This window comes from Hibiscus syriacus, unplaced genomic scaffold (genome assembly GCF_006381635.1).
Source record: "Hibiscus syriacus cultivar Baekdansim isolate YM2019G1 unplaced genomic scaffold, ASM638163v2 tig00003041_pilon, whole genome shotgun sequence".
In the NCBI taxonomy this organism is placed as follows: Eukaryota; Viridiplantae; Streptophyta; class Magnoliopsida; order Malvales; family Malvaceae; genus Hibiscus; species Hibiscus syriacus.
Genome location: NW_024061960.1, coordinates 48,490 through 63,035, shown reverse-complemented (window position 1 = coordinate 63,035; position 14,546 = coordinate 48,490). Strand labels below are relative to the sequence as shown.

The 14,546-nt window shown below is 33.9% G+C and overlaps 1 pseudogene; it reads left to right on the top strand.

Annotated features, from left to right (window-relative positions):
* The first annotated feature begins 11,812 nt into the window (after positions 1–11,812).
* Positions 11,813–13,749, top strand: LOC120166527 (annotated as a pseudogene).
* The last annotated feature ends 797 nt before the right edge of the window (positions 13,750–14,546 follow it).

Here is a 14,546-nt window from a genome sequence, read left to right as displayed (position 1 = left end):
AACCCTTCCTTAGTCTTTTAATATTCTCCAATTAGCATTCATCTCTTTCACTTTATTTTGTCCATGTTGTAAAGAAACTATTCTATTTCAGAACGATAAAGTTCCTTTAATACTATAATTTCCAATCCGTCTGAACGGATTGGCTCTATTCTCTAGCGGGGAATACAACTAATTCATATATGGTTTAAAGGTGAAAACCAGTATCTCTATCTTTCTTTGATGATGCTTAACTTTATGAAGCACTAATTTTCTTAATCATCTGAGATTTTTGTTCTCTAATCCTTTCATTCTGAGCTCTTTCTAGAGTTTTAACATGATTTACCATTTCTTGAAATAAGAACAAATTTAAAACAGTAACACTATTTTGATTTAAGGCCCAAGCCTTAAACAACCAATCACATATATTCTTCTTAATCGAAATCATTTCAACAATAAATCTACTTAACTTATTAAACTTATACACATACACATGCACGTATAATTTCCTTTCTTCAAGCTCATATATTCGAGCTTCATTTGTCTTATGAACTTATTATCGATTTACTTATTCTTGAACTATTTTATAAACCATAACCACGTCACTTGATCTTTCAATATTATTATGGTGACTTTCATTCACCATATTTTATCTTATCTACGTAGTAACGAAACTTCTCAATTTAATTTCTCATCTTTGGAGAAATGAACACCTTCTAGCATTATCTTCATATCATTTATCCAAAGGTCTGTAACAACAGAACCTTTGTCAAATTCACCCTTGAACTCGGGTGCACTTAACTCTATTCGATACATTCATTCTATGAGTTAACAAAGTATACAATTTAAAACACATCGGAATATCATTCAACATCATGAATCATTCTCTAATCTTATACAAGCATTCCCTGAGGTTTTCGCTCTTCTCCCTGCCTGGCCAGGGCAGGTGAATGATATTACCTTCAGGTCTATCGCCTTGTGCTTCACTTTGGAAGCTCTCATATATTCAGGTGCTCATATCCTTACTTCTATCACATATCACATGTGCATATGATCATCCAATTCATATCATATAACATATGTCATTTGTATATGTTCACATATCATCTATCATATTATATTAACATATATATATATATCTCATAACTCATTCTCAGTATTCACTTATCTTATATAACATAACAATTTAACTCTATTAACAAGACAGCACACTCCTTACCCTATCAAATCAGAAAAATTTTCACTTTGTGTTGGCATGTACACTTTTTAAAACACTTTCGACTTCGTTTTTAGCCTAGAATCGGCTAAACCGTAGCTCTGATACCATTAAATGTAACACCCCAACCCGTATCCGACCAGGATACGAGTCTGAAGTGTCACATTGACTTTTCAAAAAATTTATTTGTATAAAATAGTGAGTAATTTAAAAACTTTTATAACATTTAAATTATTCAAAACATTTACAAAATTATTCAGAGCTTATACAATATATTCTTTTGATTACATGCCAACTAGAACTTTATATACAAAAATACATATTATTCACCTCTCTTCTGATCTGACATTCGGTAAGGAGAACTGACCTATCTTGTTCCTCTTTACTTTTCTTTTCGCTTTCCAAACCTACGTGTGAAACAATCACACGCTAAGTCGATGACTTAGTGAGGTATATAAAACATATAATATTTCATATAACATAAAGCATACATAAACATATACCATTATTATCATAATCTCTATCATTATCATTAAGAAACACACATAACATCATATGGTTCATGTAACACATTTCAAACCACTTACCTTTGATAACCATTTATAAACCCATCGTATACATATCACATTCAGTATGCTTGTTTAATCACTTTATTAGCCCATGTACACTAGTGAGAACTTAAGGTATGTGAGTACATTGAGGTTGTGCACACATATCCTGTCACCACAGCTCGATCAATGTCCCGAAGGACCAGTCCATAGATTCTAAAGAACCTAGGTAATCAGTTCATATATCCCGAAGAACATAGGTAAACAGTCCATATGTCCCGAAGAACATAGGTAAACAGTCCATATGTCCCGAAGAACATAGGTAAACAGTCCATATGCCCCGAAGAACATAGGTAAACAGTCCATATGTCCCGAAGAACATAGGTAAACAGTCCATATGTCCCGAAGAACATAAGTAAATAGTCCATATGTCCCGAAGAACATAGGTAAACCCTCGACCCTTGGCATGCCAACTATACCCTAGCTCTCATATCACATAACATGGTCATTATCATTTAACAGTTCACATTACTTGTCATTTCTATTCTGTCACATACCACATGTATGTGTAACCATGTATTCCATATCATATCACATGTATCACGCATTGCCTATTCATATGTCATTTCATATAACATATATCATATGTGCATGTAATCACATAGATCGTATCATATAGCTTCATTCATATCACATATTCATATAAGCTCATAGCTTCTTTCACATATACATGTAATCACTTAGTCTATTTTCATGTAATTCTTTTCACTTCTCATATGATTTTATATTCATATCTCACATAGCTCATATCACCTTGCATTGTTTCATATAAACATAGATTTCATATCTTGTTCGCATATATTTTCCATATAACTCATATATCTCATAGTTCTTTCACATAGCTCACTATCATATTTTCATATCATATATCTTATAATAGATTCTTATATCATTTGTTTCCTTTCTACCTATTCATAATCACATTAACATGTAATGCAAGCAATATGTATTAATACATACATGTAATCACATAACTTATACCACATGATTCATGTAGTCATTTAGATCATTGTCTTTTAACGCATATCCCATAATCACACAAATCATCACATAGATTACCAATCAAATCACATTTTAGGAGTTACTTCTTACCATAGTAACTCCATCACTAGCTCATCGCAAGCCAATGTTGATTCAATAATATAAGTACAAATTAAATTGCACTCACCTTAGCCTTGCTTTGATTCGATTATAATCCTTTGATTATTCTTGAACTTGTTTAGGCTCAATATCTACATAAATATATCATTTCAAAACAACTATCAGAAGCCTAAACTTTAAACTTGATATTAATAACTTAAACCGGTTTAATGAATCAAATTCCATTTTTTTATTTAGGGGGAATCGATACCCCCCAGGGGAATCTGTACCCCCTGGACATTCTGGAAATTTTCGTCCAAGAGGGGGAATCGATTCCTTTCATAGGGTATCGGTTCCCTCTACCCATAAATTATATTTTAACCCCGAAAATCATCAATTCTTCACTTAATTCTTCTATTTTAAACCCCTATCATGTCATTAAACTCAACTACCATTACTTAAACCAACTTATATCCATGAAAATCATCTATAACTTCAAAATCCTATCCTTCATATGTAATTCAAGAATCATACTCAAATTTCAATATGTTCTAAATACAATTCTAACACTTATATCTTCTTATTCTCATAGATGACAAGTCAAATTCAACTTAAAATTCAACTTATCAACTCTATTCCATGATTTCATATAAAAACTCGTTTTCTTAAATCTCTTATAACTTCTTCATCTTTTGACTATAAGACAACTTAAGCTTTCCTTAAGCTTAGTTATCATCTAGTGATCATAACCCAACTTTTAAAACAACAAATAATTAACAAAATAGCAAACTCACCTTTGATGTCTCTCTCTCTCGTATGGAAGAACAAAGGAGATGAAGTGGAGAAAATATCTCCTCATCCTTATCCCACATGCCTATATATCATTTAATTATAATTTCTAAGTCAAATGACCATTTTACCCTTTAATTCTTTTAATAATTACTAACAACTTTCAGGAAATATCTCCACATAAATCATTAAACTATTCAACTATTCTACTTTAATCACCATATTCTGAAATTTTACAATTTTGGTCACTAACCCGTATTTTGGGATGTTACATTAATACTCTACGCAATGAGGTAAATTTGTTTAATACTATACTAAAAATGCAAATAACTTTTTTTCGGCATTATTTATTTATTTATTTACTGATTTATATTAATTTATTTTCAGTGGCCCGTTAAGGTAAATGCTTTACGTTGGGTTTTTATTGTACGACGGGGTTCACGTATCAGACGTCGTGCACATGCCATTACGTCTCCGTTCACTCCACTAGTGCCAAGACTCCGTAAGAATAAGCCCGATGCACCTATCATCATTCAAGAGGCGCCTCCTATCGTTCAAGAGGCCCTTATCATCATCGAAGAAGCCCCTCCCACCGTTTAAGAGGCCATTGTCATCGTTCAAGTGGTCCCGCCCGCCGTTCAAGAGCCCGATTCATTTGGCGTCATATTTCGACATATTGATAAACCACCTCTCGTGCCCAATATGATGGATGTGTGTTGGCTTTCGTATGAATTACCGGCCAGTACCATTCCTCAGCAGGAGATGAAAACACTACCGGACACAATTACGGATAATACCCTTTGGGCTAAGACCGCAGTTGATTTTTATCTACATGAGCGGAGCAAGGGGTGTTATTCTGACCTATGCCAAATCAACGATGCATTTTGATTATTTTTTTTAAATTATTAATAAATTCACTAATATATTTATTTTTTTATAAAACAACATATTGATGCATGGGTGTCACGTCTTCTAATAATAAGGAAATTGAAGAAAAGAGGTATTCGATGGACTATTATGCCGATGTCTTTTCATGCAGCTCACTTGAAGGATCAGAGAGATGCTTCATATAAGTTGGCTAATGGAAAAGTTAAACTTTATCCTGCGTGGTGGGAGGTCGATAAGGTTAGCATTTATTTTTTGAATATTTTAAAGGTTTTCATAAATTTTATTTGATGTGCGCAATTATTTATGATTGCAGGTGTTTATCCATGTTTTGGAAAAGCGTCATTGGCTTCTCATCGAGCTTAAGCTCCCATCCCTGAAGATAATGGTATATGACAGCATGTTGAATTACATATCATTGTCTGATTTGAGAGATATTATTACAAAGAGATAGAGCGATCATTTGGCTAAATTCTTGAATGCGATTGATTATTGGACAAAATCTGGAAACAAGAAGCCAAAGAAGTTCAAAATTACAATGATCAGAGACGAGACTGCGCCACAACAAATGCAGGGAGCCAGAGGGGATTGTGGTCCTCTCGTATGCTTGTTCTTGGAACGTTTGACGACAGGAAGTATACAATATCTACCTCCCACAGATAGAGATAGAGCTGTAGTAGGCTTGTGGTTTCGGCATTATATGGCCAGATCGATATATTCGAGACGCTGCCTACCTGCATCCGCGTGCTGAAAGTTGTACATAAATAATTGGTAAGTTTGAGCAAGTGTTGTTAACATATATACTCTTTAATTGGTTTGAAAATATTTGGTTAAGCACCTAGAATTCAATAATTTGTTGTTTGTTGGTTTTAGATGTGTAGAAAGTGTTGTTTGAGCAAATGTTTGGTTTCTGCAGGTTAATCCTGAAGTGAGCTGCGTGAAATGTATTTGTGCATAAACAACAGTCTGGTGTACACTTTTTTTCTTTGTTTAATTGAATTTTACATTGAAAGTTGATTTGTTACAATTGATGAGGAAATAAGATTTATTTTTTGATTAATTGATTTGTAAAAGTTGATTTGTTTAATTTGATTTTAAATAAGAATTATTTTTTTGCTTGTTTAATTGATTTGTAAAAGTTGATTTGTTGTTTCTAAAAAATTCAATCTGCATTATGTTTGAAGGCAAAAAAGACCTGTTGAAGGTACAAATTCGCAACGCGAAAGTCAAATTCGAAACGCGAAATAAGCTTTACGATAGTCAAATTCGCAACGCGATTTTTGGTTTGCAAAATTGACTTTCGCGTTGATCTCAACATACAACATCAAGGTATTTACAACATCAAACACATTCCAAGCTATAAATTACAAGCTAAGGACACTTGAAGAAGTAAGAGAACAACTATCCAAGCAATCAAAAACGAGAAAATCCCAACATGATAACAACTGAACATATCATATCAATGTTCAAACTCAAGTTGTAGATTTTGATTTCCTTTTGCTTGGCACCATATGAGATTTGGATTTTGATTTCCTTTTGCTTGGCACCATATGAGCTTTGGATTTTTATGAGCATCGGAAGCATTTTGGACTTATGATTTGGGTGGTACTCAGAAGCATTTCGGACTTATGATTTTAGTTGCCATTTGTTGCATTTCTCTTATACCACCCAGATCATACGCCCGAAACGTTTCTGACGCTTTAAAGTTGACCAAAAAATACGATGGTCGGGATTTCCCTCGCGTTTAAAGTTGAAAAAAACAATGGAAATTAGGAATAATCAATGATAACATGCATATTGGCTTGGGCTAATATTTATAGTGGAGCCGAAATTTATATTGAAATTCAAACTCAAATTGAAATTTAAATTCAAACTCCAATTACATATGAAATGAATTTGAAATGCAGTGTTAAATTGAACATGGAAATTGCATAATTGATTTATACTGTTCAAGTAACATGCTTTATGAACCATCAAGCTAAAAGACAATATTGATTGAGTTCAAAGATGAGTTGTGAGTTGATAGGGTTGTCACACTTGTCACATAGTTGGAATAAAGTACTCACATGGAAGAGATAGATTGTTTTGTTATACACAACTCATCTCATCTGAATGAAAATATACATATAATATAATCAAACCAAAACATACATACACAACAAATTTATAAATAACAATGTTCAAATAATGTGCCCACAAAAACGAAATTAATCCGATGAAAAAGGGTTTCTAACGAAGTCCGGAACATTATTTTTCCAAATAATGTACCCATAACAATGTTCAAATAATGTACCCACAACAATGTTTAATTGATTTGTTGTTTAATTTTCAATTTTAATTATGTTGAAGGTAAAAAATACCTGTTGAAGGTAAATTCGCAACGCGAAATAAGCGTTGCGATAGTCAAATTCGCAACGCGATAGTCAAATTCGCAACGCTTATTTCGCGTTGCGAATTTGACTTTCGCGTTGATCGCAACGTACAACATCAAGGTATATACAACATCAAACACATTCGAAGCTATAAATGCAAGCTAAGGACACTTGAAGAAGCAAGAGAACAACTATCCAAGCAATCAAACACGAGAAAATCCCAACATGATAACAACTGAACAGATCATATCAATATTCAAACTCAAGTTACTAATGAATGTCTAACTGAAAATGTATGCATTCACACATAAAATACACATAATACAACGTTTGCATTTTAAAATCACCTAAGTTAATAAGTCCCAAAAGGTGAAGCCGGTTGTGATTGGGATTTTGATTTTGATTGCGATTTTGATTTCCTTTTGCTTGGCACCATATGAGCTTTGGATTTTGATGAGGATCCATTTTTTGGTAGAGGAAAAGATGATTGTGATGGCACTGGTGATCCACATGCCAACCTTGTATGACCACTCTCCTTGCACCGACTACATGTCGATATCCTCTTCTCTTCACCCTTAGACGGTATACGATCGTGATTTTTTGGTCGGCCAGGTAGCCTGCTGTCCATGACTGGTGGAAAAACTGTTTGTAAGTCATCTGGTATGTCCCACTCAGAAGGATGTGGACATGGGTAGACAATTTCGGTATAAGTCTATCGATATACTTCTGTAGTGTAGCAATCCATAGCGTATCCGCTTGAATCATCTTGGTTTAGATGAAGAGCAACTTTTATAACATGGTCACACGGATAACCAGATGTTTGCCATTTCTTACAACTACATGTCTTTGCATTTAGATCGACAAGCCCATTTAAATTATTATCCAATACTTCAAACAAAGTGTTTGAACATGGTTCAACTCTCCAGGATGTTGACTTCACAACACGTTTCATTATCTTTTTTTCAGTCCATGGTGTAACACGACGTTCCAATGTTCCTATAAATTTAAATAAATAATACTTAGTAAAATATATGATAAGTTAAGAATTTAAAGAAATAATACCTGCATGGTTTCTTTTCTTGTAGTACCACTGTTGAATAGAGGCTCGAAAAAACTCCATTAACATAGTAATGGGTAATTTTCGAGAATGATGACTTAGAGCGTTGATTGATTCTGCACTATTAGACGTCATGAAACCATATCTTGCTCCAAGTTGATATACTCTTGACCATCTTTCAAACCCGACATCTTCTAGTGTTTGAGCACATTGAGGCAAAACACGTCTTAAACAATTTATATACTTATTAAAATCCACTTCCCGATAAGCTTTTCCAGCCTTCCAGTATGTCCATTTGTGATTTTTTATACCAGCAGACCTTGATTTTATATTTCTGTACAAATAAACACCACAAAGTCCATGAAAAGCATATGGAAAACACCTTCTAACAGCGTTGTCAATTGAGTTTTCCCTATCGGATATGATTGTCAGATTATTAATAGGACCTATACAATCCCTAAGATGCCCCATAAACCATGTCCATGAATCAGAGGTTTCAGATTTGCCAACCCCGTAAGCTATTGGCAGTATCCCATTGTTAGCATCCATGGCTACTGCTAATAAGTTTACTCCAAGGTATCGATCTTTCAAATGTGCTCCATCAACTATAATAACTGGGCGCATGCAAGTAATAAACGAACGAATCTACAAAATCATATACACAAGAAATATAATCATTTAAATGTGAAATGCATGCAACTAACAAAAATGAGTCAACAAAATTATAATTATTTACTAACCGCAGCACCAATGGCGATAAACAGCAACTCAAATCGTCCATCTCTATCTGTTTTGATATTAGTTACCGACCCAGGATTTTTCAGCTTTAAATTGTGATAATAAGCCGGCAGTTGGGAAAACAATGCTTCTGGCAACCCCCTCAACAATTCCAAGGCATAACATTTGGCTCTCCAAGCTTGAGAATATGAGATACTAATCTTGAACCGAGCATTCATGTCAGTCATAATTTCATGTCCCCGATATACCATTCCATTCAAAAACATTAACTCAGCCAGAAAACCACCCAACACCTTTTTGTTTTCCTGTCTATGGTGAGGAAAAACTTGGGTTCTTGAACATGTATGTTTATCAATAAAAGTCCTAACTTGAAACATTTCGCAATCTTTTATCCTCTTAGCAATCATACGCCACGTACAGTTTTTGTCAACCATACACCTTGTTTCGAAACGATCTTTGCTTGATTTGTTAACTCTTAGTTGATAGCCATCTTCCATACATTTCGTATACAAAGCTATCTACAAGTCTTCATTTGTATCAAAACAATCATCTTTCTTGATACGAATAACTTTTGTGTAATAATCAACTGATATCTTTACCAACTCTTCTTCCGGTATCTGAAGTAATTCTGGCATATTCCAGTTATACTCCCGTAGCATTTTCTTCTTTTTCCATTCTTCGGGGACTTCTTCTTCTTCTTTTTCTTCTTCAGGGTTATATGAATTATAGAATGGATGTTCAACATGTTCATTCACAGTCGTAACTTCCTCCTCATTATCATCAACAACATCTTCCTCGGCAGTGGCTGTTTCATCATCAAAATTCAGATTTTGACCAATATCAAAATCATTATATGTAGGGTCTGTTTCTTCTTCCATCACATCATCAAAATCCGAGTATTGATCAAGATCAAAGTTCGGGTATTGACCAAGATCAAATTTCGAATACTGACTAGTACTCACAATTTTTTATGTTGGCTCATAATCGTCTAACTGGTCAATACGAAAATCGGAATTTGGTGCTGAAAGTTGATTGGGATTTGGATTAGGAAAAGGTTGTGGGTTTTGAGATTGTGTTTGGTATTGGAAATGTGGTGAAACAAAATTTGCTTGGTGATGAAATTGTGGTGGAACCATTAAATTTTGGGTTGAAGAACTTAGTTGATTACTACCCGCTACTGACCCAACTTCACTACTTCTAGGTTCAACAAACATATAATGTAACGTCATCTTCTTGCGAAACACTAATATAAGCAATGAATCGTTCAACATCTTCATTGTCGGTTAACAAATAAACTTTACCTTTTTCTCAGATAAGATAGCCTAAATCCACTTAGAGGCTCTAAATTCAATTTCTTTGTAACACGTAACATTAGAGTTTCATAAGTTAACTTTTTTAATGACAGTTTTAGTTGAAGATTCATGGGTAAAGGCACATATTGTAAAACACCATGAACATCTCCCATGACCCTCCAAAACACAAATCTATCCAAACATGATCAACATTAGATGATTTCATTCTAAAAATTGTAAATTAATTTACTAAACAAACGAGCTATAAACTAGATATCATCACTAACTTAGAGAAAAACGTACATTTATTAAGTTGATAGTTGATAATTTGAGAGATAAATCATTGAAAAATTATATAGAAATAAAATTATGTAAAACAAATAGAGATGGGGAAGGATGTTATTGGATATAGGAACGGATGTCGCCGGAGAAAGTGATAGATGGAGATGGAATGAGTTGCGATTTAGGGATTTAGGTTATGAGTTGCTGCTGATGCGTTGTTATATACCCAAAAAATTTGTGTTGCAAAACTAAATCCTATTGCGAAATTAAATTCGCGTTGCGAATTTGAAATTCAGTTGCGAATTTGACTTTCGCGTTGCGAATTTGACTTTCGCGTTACAAATTTGACTTTCGCGTTGCGAATTTGACTATCGCGTTGAGAATTTGACTATCGCGTTGCGAATTTGGAAAATCGCAACGCGAATTTACATATTCGTGTTGCGAAATTGGAATTGGAAACTGGGTTGCGAAATTGGAATTCGCGTTGCGAATTTGTTGGTCATTTTGGCAAATCCAAAAAAAGTTGGTTAAATTCGTATATTATAAGGCATTTTTTATCACTGAGGTTATTTTTTCTAATTATAATATATATATATTCATAAATTTTATTAATCATTGACAGCGTGTATATACTCTGCATAATTAACTATTCAAACTCAAAACTTCAAAAAAAATATTCATTTTAACCATTAATATCATTCAAAGAATTTTAATTTATTATTTTTTAAAATTAAGTAATAACCAATTATTCATGACTCCACCGCCAATCATATAAAACAATCATTTTATCTCACCATCGGTTAACTTTCTATACAAAACATTAATTTGTTTTTTGTAATTGCACTTCATTCCAAATGATTGGAAATTGCAACATATTTAAGAATATGTGAAGCTCAGGCTCAGCATCTTTAATTTACATTGTCACAAAGAAATAGATGGATTAAAATTTTTGGTCCTTTTTATTTTAACGTAAATTTGACCAATTGATAACAACATGAGAATTTTATAATGGCCATGAGTTCAAGTCGTTTTCAAAAATCAATTTTTATTTATACCAATCTCCCTCGACATCGTCAAAAATTATTTCTCATTTAAGAGATCAAATTCTGCTAGAAGTTCCTATTCTTTGATGGTCTAATTATTCCTGTAATTAAATGGCATTTTTACACTTTATTCTTTGATGGTTTTTGCGCCTTTTCGTATATGATCATTTTTTCAATTGAACCAATTATTAAGTTATTTGGCTCTTTCTTTTTATTTTGAGCTGATAATTAATTTTGATAATTAATTATTAAGGCATTTTTTTCTTATTTATGTTTCATTGATTGTTATAAGAATATATGTTGAATTTGGAAGATTCTGGTTATTGGGTGTGCATCGATGCATCCAATGAATTGTTGTTTTTGCACTTGTTCTTGTACGACAAAATTTGTTTATAAACCTAGCCAACTCTTCAAGTAATTTAGCTCTTTCTTCATTTTAATTTTTAGCCTTTCTTAGATTCCTGAACTGATTGTTATGAGCATATATGTTTAGTTAGGCAGGTTCAGGTTATTTGCTGATAACATTTTGAAGAAAACATGACGACTGCTGCTAGACCAACATGGCAACCTGCTAAAGGTGGGAATGAACAAGGTGGTACTCGCATTTTCGGCCCGTATCAGAAGTATATTTCTAGGGACCTTGCAGCTCATACTACTCTAAAGCCTAGGTGATTCTTTTTAAACATCCTCTGTAATGTATAATTGTGTTCATATGCATTAGGGTGTCAATGGTCCCAAATAAAATTTATTAAAAAAATATTTTTGATACGTTGTTAGCTTTGCTTTTATTCTTAATTGAATGTGTGATGTCTGTATATGGAAGGAAATGATTCTGGTTGAAATTAAATCTTATTTGTTCATCAGGTATTTACTGTTATCCTGGTCTTGTTGTCATTTCAGCTGTATGATGTTGAAGTGATGTATTTACAAGGGTTGATTTTGGAGATTTTCTGTATCCAGAATCTATGTTACTTAGGTGTCAGCGTTTCGGATATGAGTATGTGTCTCCTACGTGTATAGTCAAATTTTCAAGTTTCTTCATGTATCTGTAGGGTTTTTGGAAGTCATATCCCCATCTACATGTGTTGGGCACAAATGTCAAACACTGGTATTTCTAGAAAAATGAGGAGTTGGAACAACATAGTTCAAAATCCTACTTCTAAGCATTTAGAGATGTATTGTAGCTCTATCATAAATGAGCTTATTTAACGGTTTGTTTTGCATGCGTGGGAATGCAGAAAGGATGGGCAGGACACCCAGGATGAGTTGCAGAATAGAAACCTCCGTGATGAGCTTGAATAGCGTGAACGGAGGCATTTCTCATCAAAGGACAGGTCTTATAATGGTAAAGAGGGAAACATTTGAGCAACTGTTCTTTGTATATTGCCATAAATTTCATATCATTTTGTTCTTATTATGTGAGTATATTTTTGTAGATGATAGAGATCATAGGAGGGGGAACCATCTTCTTTTGGAAGGTAAATTACCAACCTGCCTATTTGTTTTGTCGAATTAATGTGCTCCGAAAGCACTTCACTAACTGCGTACGCCACTTGTAGGGGCAAAAAGGGAGACTGAAAATCGAATTGTTCCACGCAGTGTTGAGGCTGATGATTCTGATGTAGAAGTCAACGATGATGACGATAGGTTCTACTTTCTACCTCTATCTCTGTTTTTTATGCTAGCACAATTCGTCTCTTCGATGATTGGATTCTTTAAGTCTTTTGGATGGTTTAGATGGCATGGTGTAACATATTGTATGTAGTTTCATGGTTTCTGTCTTTCTGAAGTAGGCAAAAAACTAATTTGAAAAAACTTGTAGTTTCATTGTGTGTGAAATCTGTAATAGAATTGTCCCTGTTATTGTTCGTAACTTCTTGATATTGCTGTTTTTCTACACTTTTTAAAGATCTTTGTTTGTCTTAACTCTTAAGTGACGATGACGATGATGATGATGAGGATGACGGAGGAGCTCTTATGGCTGAGCAGGAACGAATAAGGAAGGAGAAGGCTGAAGAGAAACTCCGTCAAGTAAACTTTATTCCCCGGTTTCACTGCTTGCTTATAATTTTAGAGCTTCTATGCCGTTAGTTATCCTCTTGATTTTACAGCCATAGAGTGTATCATCTAAAATATTTCATCAATAACAAAAGAAATCCCTTGTGTTTCTGCAGGAAAAACTAGAACAAGAAGAACAGCTAAAAGCCAAAGAGGCTGTGTTATTTAACTAAAGCTTGACATTGCAAATGAGCTTACTTCTTTCCTGATCTCTGTTTGGTTCAAGGTGGGACGATGATGTGGTTTTCGAGAACCAGGCACGCGGTGACAACAAGCCTCAAAAGTGCTTCATTAATGATACCATAAGGAATGACTTCCACAGGAAATTCCTGCTGAAATACATGATGACGTGAAGCAAAAATACTGTTCTTAAGTAGTGTGCATTTCTTCTAGCGGATTTGATATGGCTTATATCATTTTTAGAATATGTGATGATGTGAGTTAAACCTATATCTCCTATTGCATATGGAAATGGTTTGTTTTCCTGAAATTGTTTGACTCGTCACTTCTTATTTCGTTTAACTCTGTTACACTTGGTCTGCTCCTGGTCCTAGAAAATATTGGTATCAGTTATCAGTATCGATGCCAAGACCGGATTTTTGGTTTCACGAAAAGGATCGAATAAGGTTTCTAAATAGAATGCTGAGCTTGATGATATAAGTTGGCTTGAACTATGGCATCTACAAACCATTGCGCATAATTTATGAGACTTCCAATATTTGAGAATATATTAAGTTTATTTAAAACTTTTTTAACATTAAAATTTAGAGTATCTTCCAAAAACTTAATTATTTATTCTTAAAGTATTGTCCACGTATATATTTGAAGCTCTAATCTTATTTAAAGGAGCTAGACCAAATGGTTATGGGTAAATATTTGTTTACTTTCAACTGTGGATCCGACTAAATTGAGGCAAACTAAACGACACCGTACCGTATGTGTTTCACCATCAAAACGACAGGTATAATTAGTATTTCCTTCACGTAGGAATGGCAGAACGACCCGAACCCGACGGAGAAATCGGTTAAATTCGAGTCGGGTCGGATTTGAATAATATCGGGTCAGGTCGGGTATCAAGATAAAATTCGAAGATTTTTCAGGTTCGGGTTCGGGGCAAGGTATCCCTGTCCCGCCCCGATTATATATATAT